This window comes from Panthera leo, chromosome B4 (assembly GCF_018350215.1).
Source record: "Panthera leo isolate Ple1 chromosome B4, P.leo_Ple1_pat1.1, whole genome shotgun sequence".
Lineage (NCBI taxonomy): Eukaryota > Metazoa > Chordata > Mammalia > Carnivora > Felidae > Panthera > Panthera leo.
Window position 1 is genome coordinate 7,474,867 of NC_056685.1, and position 27,923 is coordinate 7,502,789.

The following is a 27,923-nucleotide window of genomic DNA, read 5'->3' on the forward strand; positions in this document are numbered from 1 at the left end:
ATAGACGAGACACCTGAGCTCTGTGGGGCAAGTCTTTCCTCTAAAATCGTAGTGCTGCCTACGAGGCAAAATGCAAACCCAGGTTGTAACCATAAGTGCCGAGTTCTTGTATTACTGTGTCAGGACAGCAGGACAGGGGAGGGACAGTTACTCTGACAGACAGCCACACACTAGCGTGGCACCAGAGCACCTTCCTATCTAGGAGACCTTAGAGAAGATACTGGTCACTCGATTTGAAATCGATTGGGAATTTTATTCAAATAGGAGTTCCCGTTGTCTAGTAAAAATCGCTGTGGGTCAGGTCTTCCTTAGCTTTGTGTCTCCAGCAACAGTTCACATTTTTATGGGTAAGTCCCTTGGCCATTTCACATGGCTCCCGGTTTCTCAACGAACATTGCATAGCATCTCCATTGTTACCATCCAGTGGCATGCTTCTAGAAAGAGATAAACCATGAAATTATAGGGTAGAGCTATAATTACCTCTGCTTTCTAAACCACAGTGAAGGATCTTTTTGCTACTTCCTTTTGAATGTGATAGAATTAATTGTTATTACTATGTATCATATAGCATTAACTAATAAACCCAACTAAGCTACCTAGCAATTCAAGCGAGGTTGCACAAGAAAGAACGTGGTGACTTAAAAGCGTGATCAGCATTTATGAAATGTGCGAACTGCCTTCACCACTGTGGTAACCCATCGGATTGTTGCTGTTTGCATTCAGCTGGGGATTAGAGCTGTCATAAGAGCTTTAGGAAGAGTGTGGTGCCCTGAGCCTGAGGTTTTGAAACACCTGGAACTTCACATAGGCTCCAAGAGCCAGCATGGTTGACTCCGCAACATCATGTCACTCACGGTGCTGTTCGTGTGTATTTAGGAAGAGAGCTTAAAACGGAATTTCTGTGTGCACATAAATGGACTCGGGGCATCTGGGGGAAAAGTAGGAGCGTCTTTATGTTTAAACAGCAGGCGAGCCTGTTATTCTGGTCATGTCAGGTAATGGAGAGATGGAAAAACTGGTTTGGAAAAGTTAGAACGCCTGTTCATCCCACTCACGCTCTGACCTATCACCCAGTTTTTTAGAAATGTCTGGAGCTAAAGTTGGGAACGTTTTTTTTCCCTTCGTGTAATGCACACTGGAGTTCTGGAATAACAAGCAGGTATCCTTCCAATCTGTGAGTCGATGTACCTTGGTATCAGCCTATCTGTGTATCTTTCTATCTGTGTGTATGTCTATTTGTGAACTTGCGTATCTCCTTTTATATCTTTATGGGACATGCTGGCACGAATAGGTCCAGATTACTAACTCCAGTCTGGAGTTCATGGATAACAAGAGGAAACTCAAAAAGGGCCCGAGTAAGTTTTGAGCCTGAGGCTTTCTGGCTTTCCAGAAATCCTGCAACTCCCCTCCCAACCCCCAGCACACGTGGCTTCCGTGATGGCTCTGGCATTTGTCCCTCCAGTGCTACCGTGCCAACTCAGCCCTCAGTTAAGCATCAACTGGACTATTCGAGCACTTTCATAACCAGGTCCCCGGCCCCCTCCCTTCGAATCCACCCCAACCTTCCTATCTTCCACCACTCTGCCTATCTCCTGTTCAGACATTGCCAATAGTTCCCTAAAGCCTAGCTGGCTGCCCAAAGGCCCTTTGTGGATGTCCCCCTATGTCCAATCCAGCCCCTTTCTCATTTATGCTCCAGTCAGGACCCTTTGCTTAAGTCCCACTGGAATGGTTGCAGTTTTGAGATATTATACAGCGCCTTCCTTGTTCTGTACCGTTTCTTTAAAAAAAAAAAAATTTTTTTTTTTTTACATTTATTCATTTTTGAGAGACAGAGTGTGAGCGGGGAGGGGCAGAGAGACAGGGAGACACAGAATCTGAAGCGGGCACCAGGGTCTGAGCCGTCAGCACAGAGCCTGACACGGGGCTCGAACCCACGAACCGTGAGATCTTGACCTGAGCCAAAGTCGGACGCTCAACCGACTGAGCCACCCAGGCGCCCCCGTACCATTTCTGACGCTTGTCCTTCCGAGTGAGATGCTCTTTCCTGTCTTTCCTCATCTCAGCATTTAGGCCCATTTGAATGACACTGCTGATGTAAAAAAAAATCTTCTTTGATTCCCCCCAAAAGGAAGTTACCTCGGATGGGCCTTATATCCCCCAACTGATGATCATTCTGTTGCAATCAGGGATTCTTTCAATTTTCCAGTTCCAGGTATCTCTCAGATTTGGATCCCCCTTTGTGATATGTTTCAAGTGCTAATATGATCATTTCCTTGTTACTCTTTTACCTAAAATCGCCGTAAGAGGGGCAGGCTTGGGTAGATAAGTGGAGGGGAGCTATTGCATTAGCCTTAATATTTTTCTAATATATAAATACAAATTCTTTTTGTATTAAAAGTACATCTTTCCGTTATTCCTTACTACCTGAAGATTGGAAACCAGCCTCTTTACATGACATGGAAATCCCTTCATGACTCAACAGGGGACCCTGTTAGGATCCCCTCAACTTCCTTATATGCCAATCTGCCACATGCCCTTGAACTCCTGACATGTGCACTCTCTTTAGTGATGTGACTATTCCCTGGCACTCCTGTGCCTTTACACATGCTGTACTTGATCCCTTCCGGCCTCCTTTCCAGTGTGGAGAGATCTCCTCGACCTCAGCGTTGCTGAAGCATCAGTTCTGCGTAACTTTCTCTTCCCAGGCACGTTAGGTCTCTTACCACGCCTAGGTTAGAGTACTTCCCGCATGGCTTTGTATCTTGCGTTGTTATTCACTCCTAGGTCCCTAGATCCAAAAGGGATTCCAAGTCAAGTTTTAGATAGCTCCAAATCTGGGAACCTGGTACTTTTTATTCTGTACACTGAGCACCCAGTTCATGAGAAACTGTAGAGGTTGTTATGATTTGAGAAGGGGTGTGTGGGCTACTCACAAAAATAAATAAAATCATAAAAGACTGGAAGAATAAGTAGAGATTATGTATTCAACCCTTTGCTGTGCAGCTGAGGAATCTAAGGGTTTTGATTCCATCCAACATAATGGATGGAATGGATCACCATCCAACATAATGTTTTGTAATTAAAGGATTTAGGGTTTTTTTGGCTGAATAGATGTTATGAATGCGTGGTTGTCTTCATATGGATTTGTCTATTTTTATTTAAAGAACTGGTCTTCTGTTTCCTCACTGGATTGTTTCTGAACAGAAATCTGCTGTCATCTTCATTGTTGGTCGTTCTTCAAATATTGGGGTGTGGAAAGTAACATTTCCTCTGATTGCTTTTAAGATTTTCTCTGTATCACCGGTTTTGAACAATCTGCTTATAACCCGCCTTGGCGTGATTTTCTTCATGTGTCTGCTGCTTGGGATTTATTGAACTTCCTGGATCTAAGGGTCTATAGTTTTCATGAAATTTTCAATAATTTCAGCCATTATTATTATTTTTTGCAGATAATTTTCTTCCCCTCCCCTCTTCTTCGGGAGACTCCAATTACACGCGTATCCGGCTGCTTGAAATTTTCTCATAGCTCAGTGACGTGCTGTTCTTTTTGTTTTTCCCTCTGCGTTTCTGTCTGTGTTTCATTTGGGATAGTTGTTAGTGCTATGTCTTCAAGTTTATTAATTTTTTTCCTATAACATCTCATCGGTCATTAATCCCATCCAGTGAGATTCCCATGTCATACATTGATGTCTTCATCTCTAGAACGTGCACCAGGGTTTTTAAATATTTTCCATCTTTCTACTTAACTTTTGAATAAATGGAATAGATTTGTTATAGCGGCTTGAATGTCCTTATCTGAAAACTCTAATCTCTGTGTCTGTTCTAGGTATGTTTTGATGGATGGATTATTCTCTTTGGGATGGATCATATTTTCTTTCTCTTTCATTTGCCTGGTGATTTTTGATTAGATGCCAAACATTGTGAAATTTACAGTATTGGGTGCTGGATATATATTTTTTTAATTTCTGTAAACATTCTTGAACTTTGTTGTAAGATGTAGTTGAGTTACTCAGAAACAGTTTGATCCTCTGGCTCTTGCTGTTAAGATTTGTTAGGTGAATTGGAACAGTGCACAGTCCATGAATAATTATACCCCACTACTGAGGATGGACCCATTTATTACTCTGTGTAATGCCCTGTGAGTCTTCAGGCTTTCCAGTCTGACTCATGAGAACTACCCTTAACCCTACATGGGTACCAGGCTCTGTTACCTCTTCTAAATTCTTCTGGATGGTTTTCCTGCCATTGGGTTGCTTCATCACATGCATGAGATGATTAGTACTCAGTTCAGTATCAGAGGGGAGCCCCTGCAAATGTCTCTTTCTCAGCAGCTGTCTCTTCTCTGATACTTTGTCCTTAGAGCAGGACCGCTTTGCTCTCCCCAGAGCCTCACCTCTACCTCCACAACTCACACACTATGCCAAGCTCCACCTGAATTGCCCCTCTTTGCACGGTGGCCTGGAAGCTCTCAGGGCAGAAAGCCGGGGCTCTTAGAAACCTCATCCTGTGTGCCCCTCATCTTTCAAGGATCACTGCTCTTCATTGTCTGATATACATGATCTTACCATTCTTTCATACATTTGGATCCATTTTGGGTCTTTGGTTGTTTCGGGTGGGAGGCAAATTTGGCTGCCATTATTTCATCTTGGCTGGAGATACATGAAATTATATTTCCTATGGTTCTTCTCCAAAATATGACTCTCAGGCTAGAATTAAGCCTAATTCCTCAATCTTCTTCATTGTTTTTATCTGTTTTTGCTTTTTTTTTTTTTTTTGGTTTGTTTTCTCCAAGAGAATGATTGCAACCTGCCAGAGTCAAGTGATTCTTCTGAATAATGAGCCAATTGTTTTGCAGGTTTTTCACTTTCTCACTCCCCAGACGTCCTTTCTCACTACAGTTTTAATATTGATCTGCAAATGTCCTCGTCAATGCACGTGCCTCTATGTTTGCCTCTACTGTGTATTATTGTATCATACGATGTTTTATTGCTGATGGAATCCATGCACATTGTGGGCTATGAAGGTTCAGACCAATATTTACAAAAGCGACAAGCTTCGGGCAACTAGAAATCCTATTTCTAATTCTCTGTGCTATTGGATATTGCTACTTCTATCCCACCTGTAATTCAGGACTCCTATTGGATTCTTTCTTGTCTCTCTCCATCACCTGAGATCTGGTATCTGATTATGTCAACTGTTTTTCTAGAAAATCCTTGTCATCTGTTCTTTCCTCTGTATTGCCACCTTCTAGTTTGGGCTCGAATAAAATATCCCTTGACGGCTCCGATAGTCTCTCCTCCCAACTCCCTGCGCTGCCCCAACAAATCCTGAAACGTGTATTCAGTGTTTCCTTTGTTTCAGGAAGCGTTGATGGCTGGTGTGAGATGGACCAATAGTACTAAAGCAAAGCTTTAATGTCTGCCTCCTCCCTGTTCAAAAATCCTTCATGAATTCCTCCTTCTACAAGAATAAAATTCAAACTCCTTTGTGTGACGGTCACCAGATCTAATGCAGCCTACACTTCTTGTTCAATAAAAAGTCCTTTTGTTCTTACATATCAAACATTCTCTTTGCTTTGCTAGACTTTGCTAGAATGGGCATTTATTTCTCCTGCCTTCAAGTGCTGACTCAAAGGCCTCTTTACCACAAAGCCTAATTTGATCACCTCCAAACTGGAGGCTTATTTTCTCATGGCCCCTCCCACTTTTTACCTTATGTTATTTTTATTGATGCTCATATCTTACCTCCCTCACAAGACTGTTTGAGGAGAGGGTTGGCATTGGGCTCATCTTTCCATTTTCTGATGTGTCTTGTGCTTCATCATAGGTATTCTATAAAAGCTTGGAGAATGGGTGAGTAAATTAGGACAATGACTCACTTAAATCAATTTTATTAAAACAATTCTAAATGACCAAAAAATTCTGCTGTCTATTTGGTGGGGAGAAATACAACTTACACCCGTTTGGGTTGGGCAGGGGAGAATAGGGTCTTGGGATTTTTTTTTTTTTGAAGGTTTCCTTTTGGACCAATGCAGATTACTATATTAGCAATTCAACACTAAGCCTCCATTGGCAAAATATCAAGATGATTAGTAAAAGCAGTATTATACTCCAGTTTAGTGTCCTTCATAAACTTATCCTGTGAGAACTACCATTTCAGAAGTTGAGCTAAGACCAACACAGCTTGAAAATAAATGGAGACAGTTGGTGGCACATTGGAACACAGAGTAGGTTTGTTTTTCTTCTAGATAAAAATTATTAGTGGGTGCCTTGAGGTCATGCAAGTGGGAAATACTGAAAATATTTTAGAAAGCTTGAAATTTCATTTGATAACCCCCCAGCTCTGCCACGTTCTAGCTAGATGACCTTGAGCAAGTAACTTAACGGAAGCTTCAATTTTCTCACCTGTACATGGGAATAATAGCACTCCATACTGTTGCTATAGGAGTAAATTATTTTTTTATTTATTTTTAAAGAGAGAGAAAGAGTGTGTGTGTGCATGTGTGTAGGAGGTAGGGGCAGAAAGAGAAGGAGAGAGAGAGAATCCCAAACAGGCTGCACGCTTTCAGTACAGAGCCCAGTGTGGGCCTTGAATTCACGAACCGGGAGATCATGACCTGAGCCAAAATCAAGAGTCAGTCACTTAACTGACTGAGCCACCCACGCACCCCAGGAGTAAATTATTTTTAATGAAATCCTTAGCATAGTAGTTTTTGTTGTGTTAGTAAGTTTATATAAGTTCTAAGTATTATAATTATTACTATTTGTTATTATAGCACAACTGACAAAAATATTTAAATTTGTCATTTTTTTCTTGCTTGATTTTAGGCTACATGAAACTTTCTTTGCATGTTGGATGAGCTCACAGTATATATTTGTTCAAGGAATGAATGAGTCTTGGGCTTGTCTCAAACCTTGTCATGGGAGGGGCTTAGACTGGAAAGCATTCCACGATAGCGTGTGATATTGAACACTGAAACGAGAGAGAGATCGAGGAGAAATCTTTTCGTCGAGGCCTTTAGGATTAGGAAAGTAACTCCTTCGTGTCCTCATTTGTGAGATAGAATCCTGCTTGAAGTGGAGGACAAGAGGAGCAGGCTGATGATGTCATACCTGTGTGATGATTTTAAAATCACAAATGCCAATCATTCAGCGACGCAGACAATACTGCCTTCTAGCATATTACCCAGACCCCCGTTTATATGGGAGGGGCAGAGAGAGAGAGAGGGAGAGAGAGAGAGGGAGAGAATCCCAAGCAGGCCCCACTGCTAGCACAGAGCCCCTCTCGAGGCTCAAACTCACGAACCCCGAGATCATGACCTGAGCCAAAATCAAGAGCTGGACGTTTATCCCACGGAGCTGCCCAGGCACCCCAACACCTACATATTTATAAAAAATATATAAGTGGCCACTTAAGTGCGGAGAAGGCCCCTGGTTTCAAATATACCCCTTTCTGGTTACCACAATGCCTGACGCTCCATAGTTACAAATCCATTCTTTTGGGGTAACACATCTGGCCAGAATTATATATCCCCTTTCAATGTGTTACCAGTAAAACGAGGGCAACCTTAAGGTCTAGGACTGTGAAGACCTTAGACATCTTTTCCAGGCAGCGAGGGATGGAACGAGGTGGATAAAATGCGAATTTTGCCTGAAGTTAGGAGTGGGACACCATTTTGGTGGGGAGCACAGGAGCTTTCAGGAGAGTGGGCCCCAGTGGGTGGGTGTGGCCAGGTGGCCAGAGTGTGGGGTCCAAGGCAGGTAGATGCGAGGCGCAACAGCACCGAGAAGGCGTTGGAGGAGGTCGCTGGTGTCTTGCTGTCGCTTAAAGCCGGTCTCATGACACACATTCGTCAAATAAAGGTGTTGGATTGGCTACGGTGCCGCTCGGCCCACTGCGTGGGCTGATCCTGGGTGGAGGGAGGAGGAGGGGTCGGAGGGTGAGTGATGGCATGTGGGTCTAGACCACAGCGACCCACCCGGTAGAGGGAGCGCGCCAAGGCCTTCGTTTTGCGTACAATCGCCTTTCACGTTTGTGCTCAGGGGTTGAAATCCTGGGCGGCAGACTCCCCCGAATCCCCTCCAGCTCTGACACGCTCAGATTCTGTGAACCGTTCTCAGCGTACCGTCCTGCGTAGCTGTGCTAAGTTCATCAATTTGAAACTGATGTCTGCAACTATTTCCAGCAACTTGAAACCACCGATCGGGTATAGGTGCATGGGATGCGATAAATTGAGTCAATTACAAACACAAACAAAATTTAGCACCTCTCTCCCTCACTTATCTCTTTATTTCTAGTACCAGAGGTTTTAAGGTCTGAATTGTCTGTGTGAATCGTCCCAGCATTTCCCTTCCATTTCTGTATGGAGATAAGTCAAATTATGGCCAACATTACCGTTGCCCCCAATCTCCGTTTGGCTTCAAGATAATGAACATCTCCTAACAACTTAAAAAAAAATTGAGATGCCCTTTTCACTTTGACCATACAGATGGGAAAATTGTAAATAACAGATCCTTGACACTCTTCAGAAATAAAATGTGATGAAGAGTTCAGTCGTCTGATTAAATTCTCCCAATAAAATCTCACCTAGCTTATTCGTACCCCGGGGTTGAAGGGCTGTGCACACAATGCACATTATTTTTCTTTTGAACATACTTGTATCTTGTCAAGATGTCATCAATACAAATACTTTGACGTTTTTAGTGCAACGATTGGGAAGCAGGTTGAATTTTTCAATTCTCCCAGCCAATATAAGTCAGTCTGAGATACTTAATTTCTATTTGAGATCCTTCGTTTCTATTATAAACAGATCCCGCAGTGGGAGATAAATTTCATGGTAACAGTTTGGACTTTTTTATGAACCACCTGCAAGTTTTCTGCAAACAACATGTTTTATGGGAGCTCAAGGCAATGTTCACCCATCAAGACCCGACAGCAAGAGGAGGATGGATGGGGCCTTATCTCAGGCACACATGGAACCTTCCTTGTCCCCTGGCCTGACCTCCCTCTGCACTCATTTATGAAAATGATTCATCTTTAAAGAGCTTCCTCGCTCTGCCTGCAGGCTGTAGATCTTTTTGCACTGGACTTGTGTAGGCTGAGGTTATAAACTTCAGTGTGTAAGCCATTTGGAGGGGCTTAATTCTGAATGTTGGGAGAAGCAAAGAACACAATCCACGTGTTTCCTTAAAGGAACAGTCCTGGGACTTTCTTCTGCAGAAAGATGCTCCCAAGGGATTTCGTTGACAAATTGCATTGGGATTCAACTTTTATTCATGTGGTTAAAGTGTTGTCACAGTTAGCACATTTCAACAGAGTTGGAGCCGGAGTCAGAGCTGGAGTTGGGTGTTAACATGAACGTGGCACCCTCCCACCCTCCACGTGGAGACAGAGACCCTGCACCTTGCCTTTCACGTTTGGAGAGGGTACCGCAAAGGGTGTGATTTGTGTCAGAACCAGGGGGAATTGCGAGGGTCCTTCAGACAACTTCTTTGAACTGAAAAGCCTTGGAAGGTGAGAGTAGAAGGCGTAACCAAAGGGAATAAAAATCTGAACAAAAGCAAACGTAGGAAAAGGGAAAAAACCCCAGTAAGAATCGGCTCATTCATTCAGGCTAGACCCATGGGTAGTACAAACCATGGATTATTTCCGTCGTTCTTGGGAATTGGGTCTCACATTGGAAATACGGCAAAGCACCTCAGTAAATAAATATGCATGGGAGTCTGGACTTAAGAGAAATTGAAGGTAGAAACGGTGCTGCAGTGGTTTCTAAAAATTCACGTTTTGGGGGCGCCCGGGTTACGCATCTGACTCTTGATTTCGGCTCAGGTCATGATCTCAAGGTTTGTGAGATGGAACCCTGAGTGGGGCTGTGCCCAGGCAGCCCTTTCCTGCGTGCACGTGTGTGCACGTGTGCTCTCTCCCTCAAAATAAATAAATAAACTTTAAAACCAAAATGAAATAAAATAAAATTCGATTTTTTGTGAAACATGGTTTAAGTAGAAATGAGATACTCTTGACCAGGGTAGGCCAACATTTTTTTGGTAAAGGGCCAGATAGTAAGGTTTTAGGCTTTGTAGGCCACATGATTGCTGTCATAACTACTCAACTCTGCCCTTGTAACTGAAAGCTGACAAAGACCTTATGTAAATGAAGGGGTGCGGTTGTGTTCCAATAAAACTTTATTTGTAATGACATGAGGGGAGGGTAAAGGCCCTCTGGCAGGTTTACCAACCCCTGTCCTGGTCCACTCTGGTCCACTCATTAAAATTCAAGCAGGCCTGCGGCTACTTCTGTGTTCCTAGACCAAGGTCAATGACTGAGGGTAGTAATACCTAAAGAATGTCGCATTTTGCTACATGTAAATACTAAAAATGAGTGTAATGAAAGCTAGTATTCTGCAAGGTTGGTAGTCCTTGGAAAACATTTCTAAGGCTAAGGAAGCTTGGTAAATGTGAGCAAGTCTTCTGGAGACTTTAGTTTTTCAAATGCATTGAGAATATTGAAGAGCAGAGGTCGGTAGCAATATTTCCCCCAAACTGTCCATAGAATCTGTCCCTTACCATCTTGGGACACCAGGGTTCTTTGGAATGCAGTTGGGCAACATTTCCCAGGTGGGTTCTCCAGGGAGATGTGAGTCTCTGAAATTGTCTACCTGCATTCCATGTGACAAGAGAAGCTAGATGTGTCTGCCCTACATAGCTTGCCTCAGACCATTCTCCCAGTCTCCAGGAGCCACCAAGGTAAAATTTTTCACGTCGTTTTATCCTGATGGCTGGTTTTCTTAGGCCGGTTTGCGCTTCCTGGATAGCTAGTCACATGCTCTACTGGCCTACCTGATACTTTGCAAAAATAGGAGTAGAAATTAGATATTTATACTCGAGTTCTCTCAACTCTGCTTAGAGATATCATAAACACACACACACACACACACACACACACACACACACAAAGACTAGTCTTCTGAAAATTTCTGATGCTGTGAAGTCCTATTCCTAGAACCTAAGTCCTAAAGTCTTACCTTAATGGCGAATTTGCTCACGGTCAAGGATAGCAGCGATCAAACACAATGGCCTTGCAAATTCATAAAGGATGACAGCTGTTCTCTGGCATAAATTTGCATACAATGGAGGGCTGAAAAATTCAGCCCCTCTCTCTTGAGCACTCTTCACAATTCATGGCCCAGGGCAAGATGCTATGGAAATTAGTACAATGAATAAGATACTATTCTTATCTTTGAGGAGATGTAAATCATGCAGGGGTTAAAAGAGTATAGTAGGGCCATGGCTTTCAAATTGGGGAGCCCGGAAGATCTACAGAGCTCCTCAAGGAAGGGGAGATCTGAGCTGAATCCCTGAACTCTGCTTCAATCAGAGGAGCTCTGATGTTATCTAGTATGTTCTAGAAAAAGAACAGACATTGGAGTCAGGAAGACACATCTCTCCTACCTACCAAGGTGCTACTGAATCTTCTGAGCCCATTTCTTTACACACCAACCATGGAAGGCCCCCAGGCTTCACAGATTTGGTGTCAAGATTAAATGAACGAATGCATATGAAGTGTCCAGTCCAGTTCCTGGCACGTAGTCATGCCTTATTGAAGGACAGCTAAATAATAAAGTAGAACATGATAAAAAGTCACAAGTATATCACAAGGTGCCTTGCATTTCATCTAAAGAACAGTTGGACTCCAAAGTATTTGTTGAATAAAAGATTGGATGGAAAACATAAAAATGAAATGAATGAGAGAAGGAATGGGTAACTTGGCTGGCGGGGGGAGCACGTATGAGTAGGAACACCTGACCTGTGCTTTCACCCCAGTTCCTGAGTTTCAGCAGCCTGCTGACTTGAATGGAAGGATGCCACTTGTATCTGGACCACTCAGGTGCCCCAGAATCTACGGGAGTCATCACTACGGTGGATAAGACCTAGAGCCCTTACAAAATGTCAGATGATATTATGGGAAGGTTTTCCTAGAGATAAGGAAGGCGAGGAGTGGAGACAAAAGGACGGGGGAGGGAGAGGGAGAGAGAAATTGTAGTAATAGAATAACTTAATGCCAGCTACATGGACGAGAATCCTAATTTCATGATTTAATTTTCCTTGTAAACAAGCTCAGCATCTGTTCTATGGATCTTTACTCTGTTATAATAAGTAAGTCTGCATTTATATTTTGCAGGCATCAAATTTCTTCTTGATAGTTTCCTCTAAAATATAAAATATGACTTAAAATTTTTAAAAACGTTTTAATGTTTATTTATTTTTGAGAGAAGAGACAGAGCATGAGCAGGGGAGGGGCAGAGAGAGGGAGACACAGAATCTGAAGCAGGCTCCAGGCTCTGAGCTGTCAGCACAGAGCCTGACCCAGGACTTGAACCCTGAGATCATGACCTGAGATCATAACCATGACCTGAGCTGAAGTCGGATGCTTAACCGACTGAGCCACCCAGGCGCCCCTAACTTAAAATATTTTTGAAGTTAGGGACTGAGTTGATCCAAATCCTCAATCCCCTAAATGTCTAACTGAATGGGATGGCCCTTTTCACTGTATACACTAGAAGAAGTTTTCAAGGTAGTACTGTAACATATGATGATACAGATGGACAGAAGGCAAACTATGGAATGAAGGAAGGGAAAGGTGAGGCTGAGAAGGGCCTCTGGGTTCCCAGTAGAGACCAGGAAATCCCTAGCATTCAGCTGAGAGCAGAGAAGGAATTGTGTGACTTTCTTTCAGTATTGACTTACATGAAGTATATATCTCCTTCTCTTCAATACTTACACAGTGAATTGGATGAATAATTGTAGCTCCTTTCCTATGATTTCTTCTGCGAAAAAATCATAGTATTACGGCAATATTGGGAATTAAAGACACAACTCCAACCTGAATTTTGCTGGGTCATATTCCTATTTCCGTTCTGGTCCTCTGGACCAATTACTTCCCATTCCTCCTGCCACCCTCATAACTGGACGTTGGCAGGACCATTTCATATCTACACACACACACACACACACACACACAGCCCATCTGTGTGCCTCCCCTTGGAGTTGGGGAGCCTGCAAAGTCCATCCAGCTTCAGCACCTTCCTGACTGGAACCCCTTGCCTGTGGGAGTCCCTGCCACTCAGGGTGTGCACTTCCGGGTTGGGTCCCTACTGTGACAGTTGGCTAAATAGCTGTGGCTTCCAGGCTGTCAGTCCAGCCAGGAGATACTGCCATTTCTCCTCCCCTACCCATCTTTTGGTGTTCTCAAGGAGCTTATGCTGCATAATGCTGGAGATGCTGCTCTTCTGTGGAGGCATCGCGTCGTGTAGGTTGGCTAAGAGTCCCGTGGGGGCTGGGCGGGTAGGCAGAGCCAAGTGCTGGACATCAGGTTGTCGGAATCGCTTGCTCTTCTAAGCGTAACACTTCCGGATTGGGTTTACTTTGCAGGATCCTTTTCTCTGTGGAATAATCTTCTAACAGGAGTCCCCTCGGCCTGCAGGCAAGTAGTGGTTTTTTGTTTTCGTTTTTAACATTCTATTCATTCTGTAAGTGTATCCTGGCCTGTCTTTGAATGGTGGGTGTGGTTGAGGCTCAATAGGAGGTTCCCATTCTTCGTAAAAATAAAGCAACTAACAATTGCAGTATCGGTAATGGTACTGTTTCCTGTTAACATGTTTCAAAAATTGGAGAACGGAAAGAGACAAATCTCGGAGTTATTTCTAGGTTCACATATAGCTATTTTACCTTAAAGGGAACAAATAGAATCTGGACATTAGAAAAGGATCCTAGAGATGATCTCATGAAACACTGTAATTTCACAGGTGAAGAAACTGAGGTCCAGGGAGACCACGTGCCCTGCACAATGTGTGCCAGCTGTTTTATGGCAGAATTGAGATTTCATAATACTTGGTCCAATAAGGGGCGCCTGGGTGGCTCAGTCGGTTGAGCGTCTGACCGGCTCAGGTCATGATCTCACACTACGTGGGTTCGAGCCCCGCATTGGGCTCTGTGCTGACAGCTTGGAGCCTGAAGCCTGCTTTGGCTTCTGTGTCTCCCCCTCTCCCTGCCTCTTCCCCACTTGTGCTTTCTCTCTCTCTGTCTCTTAAAAATAAATAAACATCAAGGAAAAAAAAATTTTTAAATACTTGGTCTAATAAAATTTTTCACTCTGCTGTGCTGCCCATCAAAGTTGTGTAGACACCTGTCCTTCCAATGACTTTATTCAACATTTAGGTTAGAAAAATGAGGGCTGTGCCTTCGTTTTGCTTTTTCAGTTTAGCAGGTACACCTGCAGGTTCATTTGTCATGCTCTTACAGTGGAAAGTCTAATGACTCAAGGCCAGAATATCCCACCGGATGCTTCGCCAGACCTCTCTTTTCTCCTCGTTCTCCCTCAGACTCTTTGGCTTTTGGCCAGGTCTTTGCTATTACTTTGTACTTCAACCAGAGAAGAAGCAGGGGAAATAAAGGGAGAGAAAAATAAAAACAACAAATGCAAATATTTGGGAGGAAAAGTGTGGCGGGAGGGTCTGCATCGTCCGTGGGCTGCAGTTAGCTGTGTTCACCGTGTTTGAAGGAAGAGATAACGAACCCTGAATCTGGGCACATCGGTCTTCGGCCGCAGAGCTCTCCAGTGAAGACCGTGACCTTTTGTCAGAAATTTAATCTATAAAATCCTGAACTTGCCCATCGTATTCTTTCAGATGGTATTACTTACATAGAGATTCTTTATTTCTCCATAATAAACTTCTAGTAGAATAATTCTGGGTATGCAGTGTACTTTGGAACACACACCTATTCCAGAAGGTAGGGTGTTCTGTCATCCATAATATGCTTTGCTCTATTTCCTTCTAAGGTGTTTACTTCCATGCCTTTGCTCTTGTCTTTGAAAGGTCCTCTTGGCCAAGCTTCCACCTTGCTATTGTTTCTGTAGCATCTGTGTAGAGGCTTTCTTCTTTTGAGTGGTCTATACCTCAGTACAGGGATGCAGAGCTCTGTAACTTCTGCGCGGGAGCTGGTTGGAAAATCGACGCGGAGTGATAGAAAATCCTGGCCACGTCCTGCCTTTGAAAATGCTTTTGCCTCCAGTCCAGTCTCAGCATAAACAATGGCGCTCTAGAACTCACCTGGTGCTTTTCATCCTCACGGTCCTTTGCAGACATTAACTAATTTATCCTTATTACATTCTAGCCAGGTAAAAACATACAATTCTGGTGGATCGGTATATTACGAGACCCACAAGTTCTTGCGGTGTTATAACTTTGGTCCCCTCAGTAATGCCTCCAAACACAAATCCCTAAAAATGTAACCAAATCTCCATAGTATTCGTCTTTCTGAACAGATGCTGCCTTTTTGTTGGTTCTAACTTTAAAGCTCAAAAAAGGGAAGAAAAGAAAAAAAGATGCATTTTAGCAGGTCCAAAAAGTGAACACTTGCAAGAGTCTGTCCACCTGACTGAGCTGCAGAGCATTGGTACACTTTTCCTGTCATTTTTATAAATTAAGGTGTAATTTACAATTCCACCTTTTTAAGTGCTAGGTTCTGCATGGGGTTCCGTAAGTGGGTTCCGTTGAGTGACCAACATCAGAATCGAGATGTAAAGCAAGTCCATCGTGCCCGCCGATGTCCCCCACGACTTTTCAGTCAGTCCTTTCTCCCGCCCCCAACCACAGGCAATCCTGTTTCTATGGTTTTGTCTTGACAAAAAGTTTCTGTAAATGGAATCGTAATGTGCAGCCTTTTAGCTCTGGCTTCGTTCACTTAGCGTAAGGCTTTTGAGTTCATCCGTGTTGCTGCGTGTGTTAGCGGCCTGCAACTTTTTATCAGCAAGTAGTGTTCCCTGCACGGATGTACCACCAGTTGGCATATGCACCATTCTGCACACGAGGGACATTTAGGTGGTTTCTAGTTTTCGGTGACTACAAATAAAGCCACCCTAAACATTTGTGAATGCATTTTTGTAGGGATGTAAGTTTCCATTTCTCTTGGGTAGGGTTATACTTAAAAATCTTTTTTTTTTTTTTTAAGATGGGAAAATAAGTGGATATAAGCACTTGAAGCAACATACAGGAGAAATATTTATTGGCTCCAGATATTTAAATATTTGGAGTAAGAATTTCTTTAGACTGTAACTCACAAAGCACCCAGAACAACAACAAAAAAGCGTGTCTTCTGGTTGCTTCCCCAGACTTGACAAATTAGTCACATTTTTTTTTTTTGTTATTTAAGAGATATTGATTGGGACGCCTGGGTGGCTCAGTCGGTTAAGCATCTGACTTTGGCTCACGGCACGATCTCGCGGTCCATGAGTTCGAGCCCCATGTCGGGCTCTGTGCTGACGGCTCAGAGCCTGGAGCCTGCTTTGGATTCTGTGCCTCCCTCTCTCTGCCCCTCTCTGGCTCATGCTCTGTCTCTCCCTTAAAATAAACACAAAAAAAAGTTTTAAAAAGTATTGATTGACTACTAGACGCCAGCCATTCTTTAAGCAGTGTTCTTGATAGTGAAGTAAGAGACAAGGATGTTTCTGAACAAACAAAGATACGTTTGCTGCCTTTATACGCCAGGACTCTCTGTTCCCATTACTCTTGCATAAAACAGTCTCCACGTGCGTGGGAGGGGGTGAGGCGTGGAGAGAGAGCAGACCTTCTCACAGATCCCTTGTATCCTCTGGCAGGGAATGGGGAGTTGCATTTCTATTAGATAGTAGATTATAAGATTTTATAAACCTTTGTTTACAGCAGGCATTTATGTCTCTAATTATGCCCCCCAAATTGGGTAATGGATTATGAAAGGGTAGCAAAATGGCTGTACACATGTTGGTGGAGTAAGTGAGGGTTGGCTGTCTGTTGGTTTAAGAGGGGAGGTCCCTGGAAGGATCCTACTAGGAAACTTCATCCCCACCATCTTGTGATAAATGCATGAGATGCTGCTATGACGTATTTATTGCTGTGCATTAGCATCATTGTAATTTCTCAAAATAAAAGATCGCATTGTACTGGAAGAGAGAGGATATACTCCAGTGTTACCTTACTTCTGTTAACTACGAGGGATCAGGCAGCATGAAATCACCTCCAAGGAAGCAGCAGTGAGGATGTTGGCTCAGACGTGGCCGCGTCTGGAGTTCAACTCTGCCTACTTCACATTTTCGTCCAAGATGGATTTCCTGGGGGGGGGGGGGGGGGAGGGAGGGGTTCAGTGTCCAATGATCTCTCTACTCACTCCTTAGAGTTTGATTTTACAACCAAATCAAGAAACCACTTGGGCCAATAGCTTCACCGTCAGGTCTTCAATTCGTTGAGTAGTTTTGTGGTTCCGGAAAGAAATCAAAAATTAAAATAAAACATTTCATCAACAGACTTGTCCCGCGTATACTCCTGGCTGGTCTGGGAAGCAGGAAGAGCTCTCACCTAACTCACCACGAAACAAAACGTACCGAAGGCTTTGGAGGCCCTGGGGTCAGCCCTATGAAGGAAGCTGGGCACTTGTCTGCTAAAGCACACTGAAGCCATGGCAAACGCTTCCAACCGAGATGCCTAATTGCTAAAATTATCTGGGCCATGATTACGTGATTTCCCACCAGCACGCTCTATAAGTTACAAAGAGCCTATTTCTTTCTCAAAAAGGGCCAGGATCTTCCTTGTTCTTCAAGACCACCGGGGCTAAACATTTGGCTCTGGTGATAGGGAAACCTCAAAATGACGAGTAAGGCATTTTCTGGGAACCAGAGCTCACTCTTTCCTGATGAATCGTCATGCGCTTCTGAGAACATACCCCATCAGTCCTCTGAAATAGAGAATCAGATAACCAAGTCATGCTCAGCTGATTTGCCAGCCGATAAATGGTGAACTTTACTGGTGCTACCTGCCCACAAGTCTTTTGAGAAGAAAACAGTGAGGCTGAGATAATGAGGCAAAGGGACTTACAGCCGAGTCATGGATTTCCCTGGTAACTTCCGCGTTTTCGTTAGCATCCCGATTGTGCATTTCATCTGTCCTTGTAACGGAAAATGATGAGGGAACTTCACAGAGCCAGAGACACAGTAAATGTTCAATAAATATTAGAGAATGAGGCTCATGGTAGCGATCGGTGGTCTCAGCGGTCTTAGCAACACGCTTCAGTGGGCTCGTCGCCTTACCTCCCGTCCCAGAGTAGCGTCCCACACACCTATGGCCTGATAAAATAAGGTAAAATTAAACAAGAGAAAAATAGTGCCTGTGCTAATTCACAGAGTTTCTTTACGAAGGCTTTGCGTCTACCTGTTCTCCTTGTGACCCGTGAGCATTGCAAACATGCGTGAAACAGTCAAAGCCAGACGAGTGGAAAGTTGGCAACGGGCACACACGAGAAGGTAGCTAGACGCTACAGGGGAGCGAGCTCAAGACAAACAGGACGGATTCTGTGTAGATGAGATTTTGTTTTTCCCGGAATGTTGAGAATATGGAACAAGGCAGAAGTTTTGTTGTCGTCGTCGTTGTTGTTGTTTTCCCGTGGGGGCTGTGTTTGGGGTGTGATGGAGGAGAATGGGCAGGATACTAAAGGACTTTTTAGCATGTGACAAACAACGTGGTGACATAACTACTGTTAAGAAAAGGAGGAAGCTGTGACTTACAGTTACGTTAGCTGCCCAAGGCCTCACGACTTACGAAACCTGGACATTTGAACCAGATTCTGCAGGTGGACTTCACGGGTTCAAATGGTAGGAAAAAGAATGATAGAAATAACTTTCAGATGGAAATAAATACGACGTGAACATGGCAGAAAAAAAAATAACGCGATTCATGTTTCTCTCCATATGTCTTTGTTTTAATTTTCTTTTCATCTTTTTGATCAGGGATCAGCAAACCATGGTCTGTGGCCCAAAACTGGCCTGTCGCTGGTTTTCATACGGTCTATGAGCTAAGAATGGTTTATACATATTTAAGTCATTGGGGAAAAGATTAAATCAAAGGAAGACTATTTCATGATACAGGAAATGGTATGAAATTCAAATTTCCTTGTTCGTAAATAAAGGTGTTTTTTTTTTAAATTTTTTTAATGTTTATTTATTTTTTGAGGGAGGGAGAGAGAGAGCATGAGCAGCGGAAGGGAAGAGAAAGAGGGAGACACAGAATCCAAAGGAGGCTCCAGGCTCTGAGCTGTCAGCACAGAGCCTGACGCAGGGCTCGAACTCATGAACCTTGAGTTCGTTACCTGAGCCAAAGTCGGATGCTCAACCAACTGAGCCGCTCAGGCGCCCCATAAATAGTTTTATTGAAACACGGCAAAGCCCATTGGTTTAAATAAGTCAAGGGGCCCCTGGGTGGCTCAGTCGGTTAAGCATCCGACTTTGGCTCAGGTCATGATCTCACACCTCGTGGGTTCAAGCCCCACATTGGGCTCTGTGCTGACAGTTCCGAGCCTGGAGCCTGCTTCAGATTCCGTGTCTCCCTTTTCTCTCTGCCACTCCCCTGCTCGCACTCTGTCTCTGTCTTTCAAAAATAAATAAACATTAAAAAAAATTTTCATACGTAAGTCAAGAGTCGCTTTCAGTTGATTGTGGCAGAGTGTGTAAGTTGTGACAGAAACTATATGGCCTGCTAAGCCTAAAAATAGTTACTATCTGAGTCATCCCAGGAAAAGCCTGCCAACCCCTGCTTTGATTATTCGTGGATAAGGCGTTTGGAACAAGGGCTCCAACAGCAGACTGCTGGGTTTGTATCCTGTCTCCCTCACTTGCCATGTAAGCTGGGGAAGGATTGCTTAAGCTTTCCCCGTCTTTGTTCACATCTGTACAATAGGGGTAATAGTACCAGAGAACTGGATAATACTGGATACTGGTAATAGTATCAGAGAACTGGAGTAAGGATGCTGAGGTATTCCAGGAAGGAGTTTTGGAGAATGCTTGGCATGGTAAGTGCTCCGATAAGTGTTAACTGTGACCATCCTCGTCCGGCCAGTAAGTCTTCCCGGGGATAGGCGGTGACCCATCTCCTAACACCTTGCAGCCCCATCACCCCTGAGTTCACTTAAGGAAAGAGAGTCTCTTGTCACTACCTCTCCTGGACCCACATCGCCTCTTCCCTTACGAGAGCCAGAATGGTTTCCGAGGCTCCTCTTGCCTCGGGTCAGAAGCGGACAGGGCCCAGATAACAAATCCACACCTCCCCTGTCTTCAATTACAGCTGGCTCTATCCTCCCTGCTGTTGGCCTTGAACTGCGCGGCCAGTGCAGCTGTTTGGGTGGGTGTGGGAAAATACCTGTGGATTAGATATGGAGGCATGACACAAGACTTGTTAAGTGTGTTCGTGACCCCCAAAGCGTGGGAGGCTTAGGAGGCTTTGATGGGTCTACCAGTGATGCCAACGGTAATGGTCTGTCTGGTGGGTGAGAAGGTGGGCAGCTGTTTCTACCAGGTGACTTCCAGGGCCTCCATCACCAGCTAGACCGCGTCAACTCTATTGACTGTCATTTTACTGGAGGGACTTGTTACTTCACCGACAGAGGGTGGGCATGAGGGGGTCGGTGAGTCGGAGGGAGAGACACCAGGGAGAAAGGGAGGGACGCAGCACCAAAATCCAGCTCTGCCTACTTTGGAGTGTCGCTGGGGACCAGTTGCAACTATGTAAGATACCGGCACGAGACAGAACGTGGACAGGAGTGCTCGCTGAAGCAGTGGTTTCCTCCTTGGAGCTCCTTAGACAGGATCTTTCCAGAGCATTGTGGAGCTCGTAAGCAGGGTAGGGACCTGACAGGACTATTTCAGAACCGGTCTGTCCCGACTAAGCAGTCACTGTAACTGGACTCTTCATTATAACAGAGCAATAGTGCAACATTCTATTCCAGTTTCTTAGAGCTCAACATCTACGTTTATCCGATACTTTGTTATGTCTTTTGTTTTTATTTTTCTTCTTGGGGAAATACACAGGAATGGAGTTGCAGACCTAGGTTTGCAGGTCCTAGCTTCCAACTCTATTACTAACCCTCAAGATGACTGTGAGTTTTGTTTGTTTGTTTGTTTTTAAATTTTTTTTTAACGTTTATTTATTTTTGAGACAGAGAGAGACAGAGCATGAACGGGGGAGGGTCAGAGAGAGAGGGAGACGCAGAATCTGAAACAGACTCCAGGCTCTGAGCTGTCAGCACAGAGCCCAACGCGGGGCTCGAACTCACGGACCTCGAGATCGTGACCTGAGCCGAAGTCGGACGCTTAACCGACTGAGCCACCCAGGCGCCCCTGTTTGTTTGTTTTTAATCCTAGTTAACATAGTGTTAGGAATAGAATTTAGTGGTGCATCACTTACATATGACATCCAGTGCTCATCTCGACACGTGCCCTCCTTAATGCCCCCTCACCCCTTTAGGCCATCCCCCCACCCAACACCCCTCCAGCAACCCTCAGTTGGTTCTCTGTATTTAAGAGTCTCTTACGGTTTGCCTCCATCTCTGTTTTTATCCTATTTTTGCTTCCCTTCCCCTATGTTCATCTGTTTTGTTTCTTCAGTTCCACATATGAGTGAAGCCGTATGACATTTGTTTTTCTCTGACGGACTTATTTCACTTAGCATAATACACTCTAGTTCCATCCACATTGTTGCAAATGGCAAGATTTCATTCTTTTTGATCATTGAGTAATATTCCATTGTATGTATATATATATATATGTATGTATACATATATATATATGTATATATATATACATACCATATCTTCTCTATCCATTTGTCAGTCGATGGACATTTGGACTCTTTCCAAAATTTGGCTATTGTCGATAGCACTGCTATAAACACTGGGGTGCATGTGCCCCTTCGAATCAACATTTTTGTATCTTTGGACAAATACCTAGTAGTGCAATTGTTGGGTCATAGGCAGTTAACCCTCTTCTTTGATCTTTAAGGAGAGAAGGGAATGCATTCAGAGGCATGGTGCTTAACGTGTAGATTCTGGATTGGAATCTGATTTATGCAATTCATATCTTTATGATCTTAAATAAAGAAATTCACATTTCTGTGTAGTTTCCCCTTCTGTAAAACAACGTAGTGGTGGTAAGGCTGACTTTTGAACAACACGGGTTTGAACGGCACAGGTCTACTTGTAGAGTTTTGTTTTCCATTAATACAGTAGAACACAGTAGTGTATTTTATCTTATGATTTTCTCAATAATATTTTTTCTCTAGCTTACTTTATCATAAGAATACAGTCTATAATACATATGATGTGCAAAATATGTGTTACTCAAGCGTTTATGGTATTGATAAGGTTCCTGGTCAGTAATAAGCTATTAAGTTTTGGGGGGGGTCAAAATTATACATGGATTTTCGACTGTAAAGGGGGTCAGCACCCCTAAACCTGCATTGTTGAAGGGACAACTGTATCTCCCTCATGAGGCTGTTGGCAGGACTGAATTAATTTAGATAGTATGCTTAGAATGGTGTTATTAGGGTGTTTATTATCGTTGCATTATTACCTCCCGAGGAATAGCCATGCTGCTTAGCATTAAATATGTTATTACAATGAATCCCCAAGGCAACCATCTGAGACAGGTATTAGTTCAATAGGTGAAGTCATGGCCCTGTGAGGTGGAACGCTTTGTTTAAAGTCACACGGCTGGGAAATGAGAGGGCTGGTATTCCAGCCCAGTTCGATTCACCACAGAGCCCATGCACTTTCTGTGACGATTCACGCACTTCAGAGCTTCACCAATTTTGCACCCAGACTGGGTCTAACAATGTACGCTGTGCTAATTGCTTGAATAATAAGACAGCACACTTTCCCTTGAATACTTCCAAGTAGAGTGTTTGCCTTCTATTTCTTTTTTCATTAAGAAGTTCAAATGTGAAGTCAAATGGAGAATGTTTAAGATTAAGTCACAGGACTTGTAGGACTAAGTTAAAATTTTTGTTTTTCCTGCTGCCAGGCACTGGGTAGAAAAGCTGTAGACATTTTATTTCTTATCTCTCTCCTGTGAGCGCCAAGCGGGTGAACCTCATATGAGCTTGTAAACTCGGAGTGAGTGTGTGTGGCCATGTGGAACATTGAATGTTAGTGGAGGTGGGAGTAGGAAAAGGGAAAAATATAATTAATTGTTACCAGAGGGAAAAGGTGAACTGGGTGGAGGTTCAGAATGGCTCACCTGGATCTTTGACTCAAGTGACTTAATGAGTTTCTGCAACGCCTTCTGATAAAAGTTTGGCCAAGGAGACGGCATTTCGTTCAGGGAGTAACCACTCCAATGGCCTTGACTGCTATTTAGAAGCAGTGACTGCCATTTCGCAAAATGATGATTCAGAGTTTGAAAAGCAAAGGGGGAACGACCCACCTTAACTGGGCTGCTGATTTAGGGTTCTATATGGCACAAGCAGTAGCCTATTAACCCATCGAGAATTAAAAAATAAAAAATAGAATTTGAAAAATACCCGGGAGCTAAACCATGTTCTAAAAGTGGGGCGAAACAGCCCAGAAGTTTAAAAAAAAAAAAAAAAGATCAAAGTTGAGGAAACAAGACTTCGTTAGAAAATCATCCAACCCAAACAATAAAAAAACAGGTGATGGCAATAATGGGCTTGCCTTCCTATGAAAATAATGGATTCAACAAGCATTTGTGAATCCATAATGATGTGTTCTAAATCACCGTGAATGTAGCTGGGTTGTAATCGCCTATCTGGTGGGCTGAACTTGGGAGATATCTCTTGCTATTAATTTTTCAGCTACTTCAAAATCTCTAATTCCATTTGGTAAATGTCCAAAGGAGGAAAATGGGACGGCCCTACTCACCAGAGGTATCTTTCTAAAATAAAACGATTGTTTTAAGGCTTGTCTTAAAAAGCCCTAATGGTCTGTGTTTACAAAATACAGCCTGGGCTTGTTAGCACCACAGACTGATCTTTTTAAAAACTCACGATGGCTAATTTTTTATTTTGTATCTTATCGCTTCTTCCTGTGAACTCCATACTCTAATTACTCTGGGATATTTGGCCTTCCCAGGCCACCATAATCGTTCTTGGGCTTTTTGGCCTTTTGGCACAGTGTATAATTCTCAATTTTTGCCACGAGAGAAACTTCGAGTTTTCTTCAGGAGGTGGATCTGCAGATCTACCAAAAAAGTCCATGTTTTGGCTGTATTTCTTCCTGTGCCCATTTAGTAATTTCGCAAAACATATTTTTGTGTGGTTACATAGCAGCGTGCAGATACCGAAATTTATTTCTTTAAGACTTAGGGAGTTGCCATTTTTTTCCTTTATAAATTAATCACTATAGTTGACCTGGCGCATAAATCTCTCTGAGCTTCATTGATACTCTTGATCTTTCTTGACTGTTTTTTAAAAATATAATTTATTGGCAAGTTGGCTAACATACAGTGTATCCAGTGTGCTCTTGGTTTGGGGGGTAGATTCCCGTGGTTCATCACTTACATACAACACCCAGTGCTCATCCCCACAAGTGCCCTCCTCAACGCCCGTCACCCATTTCCCTTCTCCCCCTCCTCCCCATCCACCCTCAGTTTGTTCTCCGTATTTAAGAGTCCCTTATGGTTTACCTCCCTCTGTTTGAAACTATTTTTCCCTTTTCCTTCCCCCATGCTCTCTGTTAAGTTTCTCAAGTTCCACATACAAGTGAAAACATACGGTATCTGTCTTTCTCTGACTGACTTATTTCACTCAGCACAATACCCTCCGGTTCCCTCTCCATCTGTGTTGTTGCAAATGGCAGGATTCCATGCTTTCTCGTTGCCAAGTAGTTTTCCATCGTGTATAGAAACCACATCTTCTTGATCCATTCATCAGTGGATGGACGTTTGGGCTCTTTCCGTAATTTGGTTATGGTTGCAAGTGCTGCTATAAACATTGGGGTGCATGTGCCCCTATGAATCGGCACTTGTAGGAGACATTTTTAAAAGCCAAATGACTAGACTGAAGAGTTGTTTTTTTTTTTTAATTGTTTTTAATGTTTATCTTTGAGACAGAGAGAGACAGAGCGTGAACGGGGGAGGGTCAGAGAGAGGGAGACACAGAATCCGAAATAGGTTCCAGGCTCTGAGCCGTCAGCACAGAGCCCAACGCGGGGCTCGAACTCACGGACCGTGAGATCATGACCTGAGCCAAAGGTGGCCGCTTAACCGACTGAGCCACCCAGGCGCCCCTAGACTGAAGAGTTTTAATACTTTCATACCCTTGGTCCTGCCACCAAGTTGTTTTCTGTAAATGTAGGTCTAGTGACGTTTACCAGTGACACACCAGTATGTGTTCCCACAGCTGCACCCCCTATGGGGTCTCATTCTTAGAAAAAAGAAAACAAAGAAAGAAAGAAAACTTCATGTTTTGTAAGCAAAAGTGATGTTTGTGTTTAATATTTATCTTGCTGGTTCGTAGTGAAGCCAAAGCTATTTTTCTATAATCCATGGATATTTGTACTCCTTCTTTCCTGTGTTGGCTTTTCTGGCCACTTGCCTGTTTTCCACTGGACAGTGTATATCAGTCCGCTGTAACACTCCAATAAGAAAAAAAAATCCATTGAGCTCTTACAGTCTCCTAGATGCTTTGCATTGATGATCTTTCCTAACAACCCCATGAAGTATTACACCCAATTTAGGGATTGGCACACTGAGGTTGAGGTTAAATAAGTATGTAGGGTCACAAAGTCAGGAAGGGATATGGAAGAAATACAAATCCCAGCAGCCTTCACTCTTATCGCATACTCTAAGTGGAGGCACCCAGCACTTCTGAGTCAGGCATGTTGAAATACTATGTATATTTAGTGAAGCTCATCCTTATTCGGAGTACAGCTGTGTGCGTTCGACAGTGTAGGTGGCCATGCAATCCATCAGAGTCCAGATACAGAATGTGTCTGTCACCCAGCACCTTCCCTCAGGCCTGTCCCTCTACCCTACGACCAGGTAACCACCGATCCGTTTCCTGTGAATATGCTTTGGGCTTTTCCAGAAAATCATATAAATGGGCTGATACAGTATACAGCTTATTAGCCTGCCTTCTTTCCCTTAGCATCTTGCTTTTGAAACTCTTCCCGGTTGTTGCATGTATCAGTTTATTGCTTTTCACTGTTACGTAGTATTCCATTGTATGGGTGTAGCAGCATTGTTTTGTTGTGGCTTCTCTTTTATACACGTATCCCCCTGGGAGGACAGGTAGTGTCCCGTTCCTCCTTACGGTCTTGTCTTAACACAGCCCTTGGCACACAGCCTGGTCCACTGTGTGGATGTCCACTGTGTGGATGTCCACTGTGTGGATGAAGTTGTAAAGGATCGTGGTGACGATACACATTGTCATCAATAGTAAAGTAAATGAAAGTTATGCAGATTTTAGGTATCTTCCTATGCCAATTACCCTAATAAAACACAAAGACATATTTAAAAAAACTATTGAGGACTGGACTATAGGGGGATGTGTATTCGCATGTGGCTGTCATTGGTGGCATTTATAAATTGGTTTAATCTTGCTGGCCACAAACCCAGAATGATGTCATAAGAGCTATACATTTTTCTAGGCCTTGACCATCATTTAATTTTTAGGCATGTGTACAAAAGAGAAATTTGAGTGAAGATATTCACAGCAGCACTATCTATAAGGTCCTTATATTTTAAACTATCAAAACATCTCCAAATTAGGAAATATGTAAGCTAACTACAACATTACAGCATAAATGAATACTATGTAGATTAAACATGAAATAATATGACCACTGTTACATCCCAACCTATAAAAATAAGGGCAATCAATATGGTTTAAGATCAGTAAGTTTTAGTAATTTTTTAAATGTGTAAATACTTCATCTTATAATTTTAATGTTTATTTTTGAGAGAGAGAGAGAGACAGAGTGTGAACAGGGGAAGGGCAGAGAGAGAGAGGAAGACAGAATCTGAAATATATATATATCTATACACATGCACACACACACACAGTTTTACCAGCTTACTGGAATAAGCTTACTGGAATATTATTATTAAAGTAAGACAAAAAAAATCTCATTGTGGCAGTGATAATTCTGATGTTCATGTAGATAGCTATGTTGGAACAAAAGAACATTTGGAGCACAAACCACAGCGTCTGATATTGTGGTGAAGGCAGTGACTATCTATATAAAATCAAAAGAAAATGGAGTTAATTTTACAGATTTTTTGGGTCAGCTGCCTTATCTGCTTGCTACCTCTTTTCTCATAAACGCATTTACCTTAGTTACTGGACATTCTGCCTGGAATGGTTTAAACAAATTAAATATGCATTTTAATAAAAAATAAATAAGAAAATGGGATCTATGTAGTATACTTTGAACGGTTTGACGCTTGCTTGAATATTTGTTTGTTATTTGATTCTAGGCCCTTTGTCCTTGGAAGACTGCTAATTTGGTGAATGCCATTCAAATGTATTCTAAGTAGAAAGCTGCGAAATGACATTACCTAAGAATATTCATGCTAAGCACACAGGATGTATGACTGTAAATCTAAAATACTGGATGATCTAGCTCTATGCTTTTTACTCTAGCTATTTCAAAACATGTTTCAAGCATTTTAAAGAGATTTCTGTCTACTATGGTATTGTCCTTTTTGGCTGTCATTGATTGGCCATCAGCTATGTCATTTGTTTTGGCGATTATTTCTTTTGTAATATACCCTTGTGTAGAGCCAATAGGAATCTTACAAATCCTTCTCCTAATAGGTGAATAACCTAATGTATTAAGAATCTCTTGTCCAACATGAAAGGGGGAGCCCCAGATTAGGGAGAAAGCACATCTTTGGCTTAAAAGTCCTGCTTGGCTCTCGGTTGGGCACGTTGCTCTCTACCTCTCTGTCAGTGAACACTCCAGTTCCTTGCCAGATGGAAGTATAATGAACAGCCCGTGTTACGAGACAGTGAATGCAGAAAGATGTGCGGCGATGCACGATTGACAGAAGCTTGGGTTTGTGAACACTGGACGGAATGACAGCACAGCCTAAATCACCTTTAGTGGGCA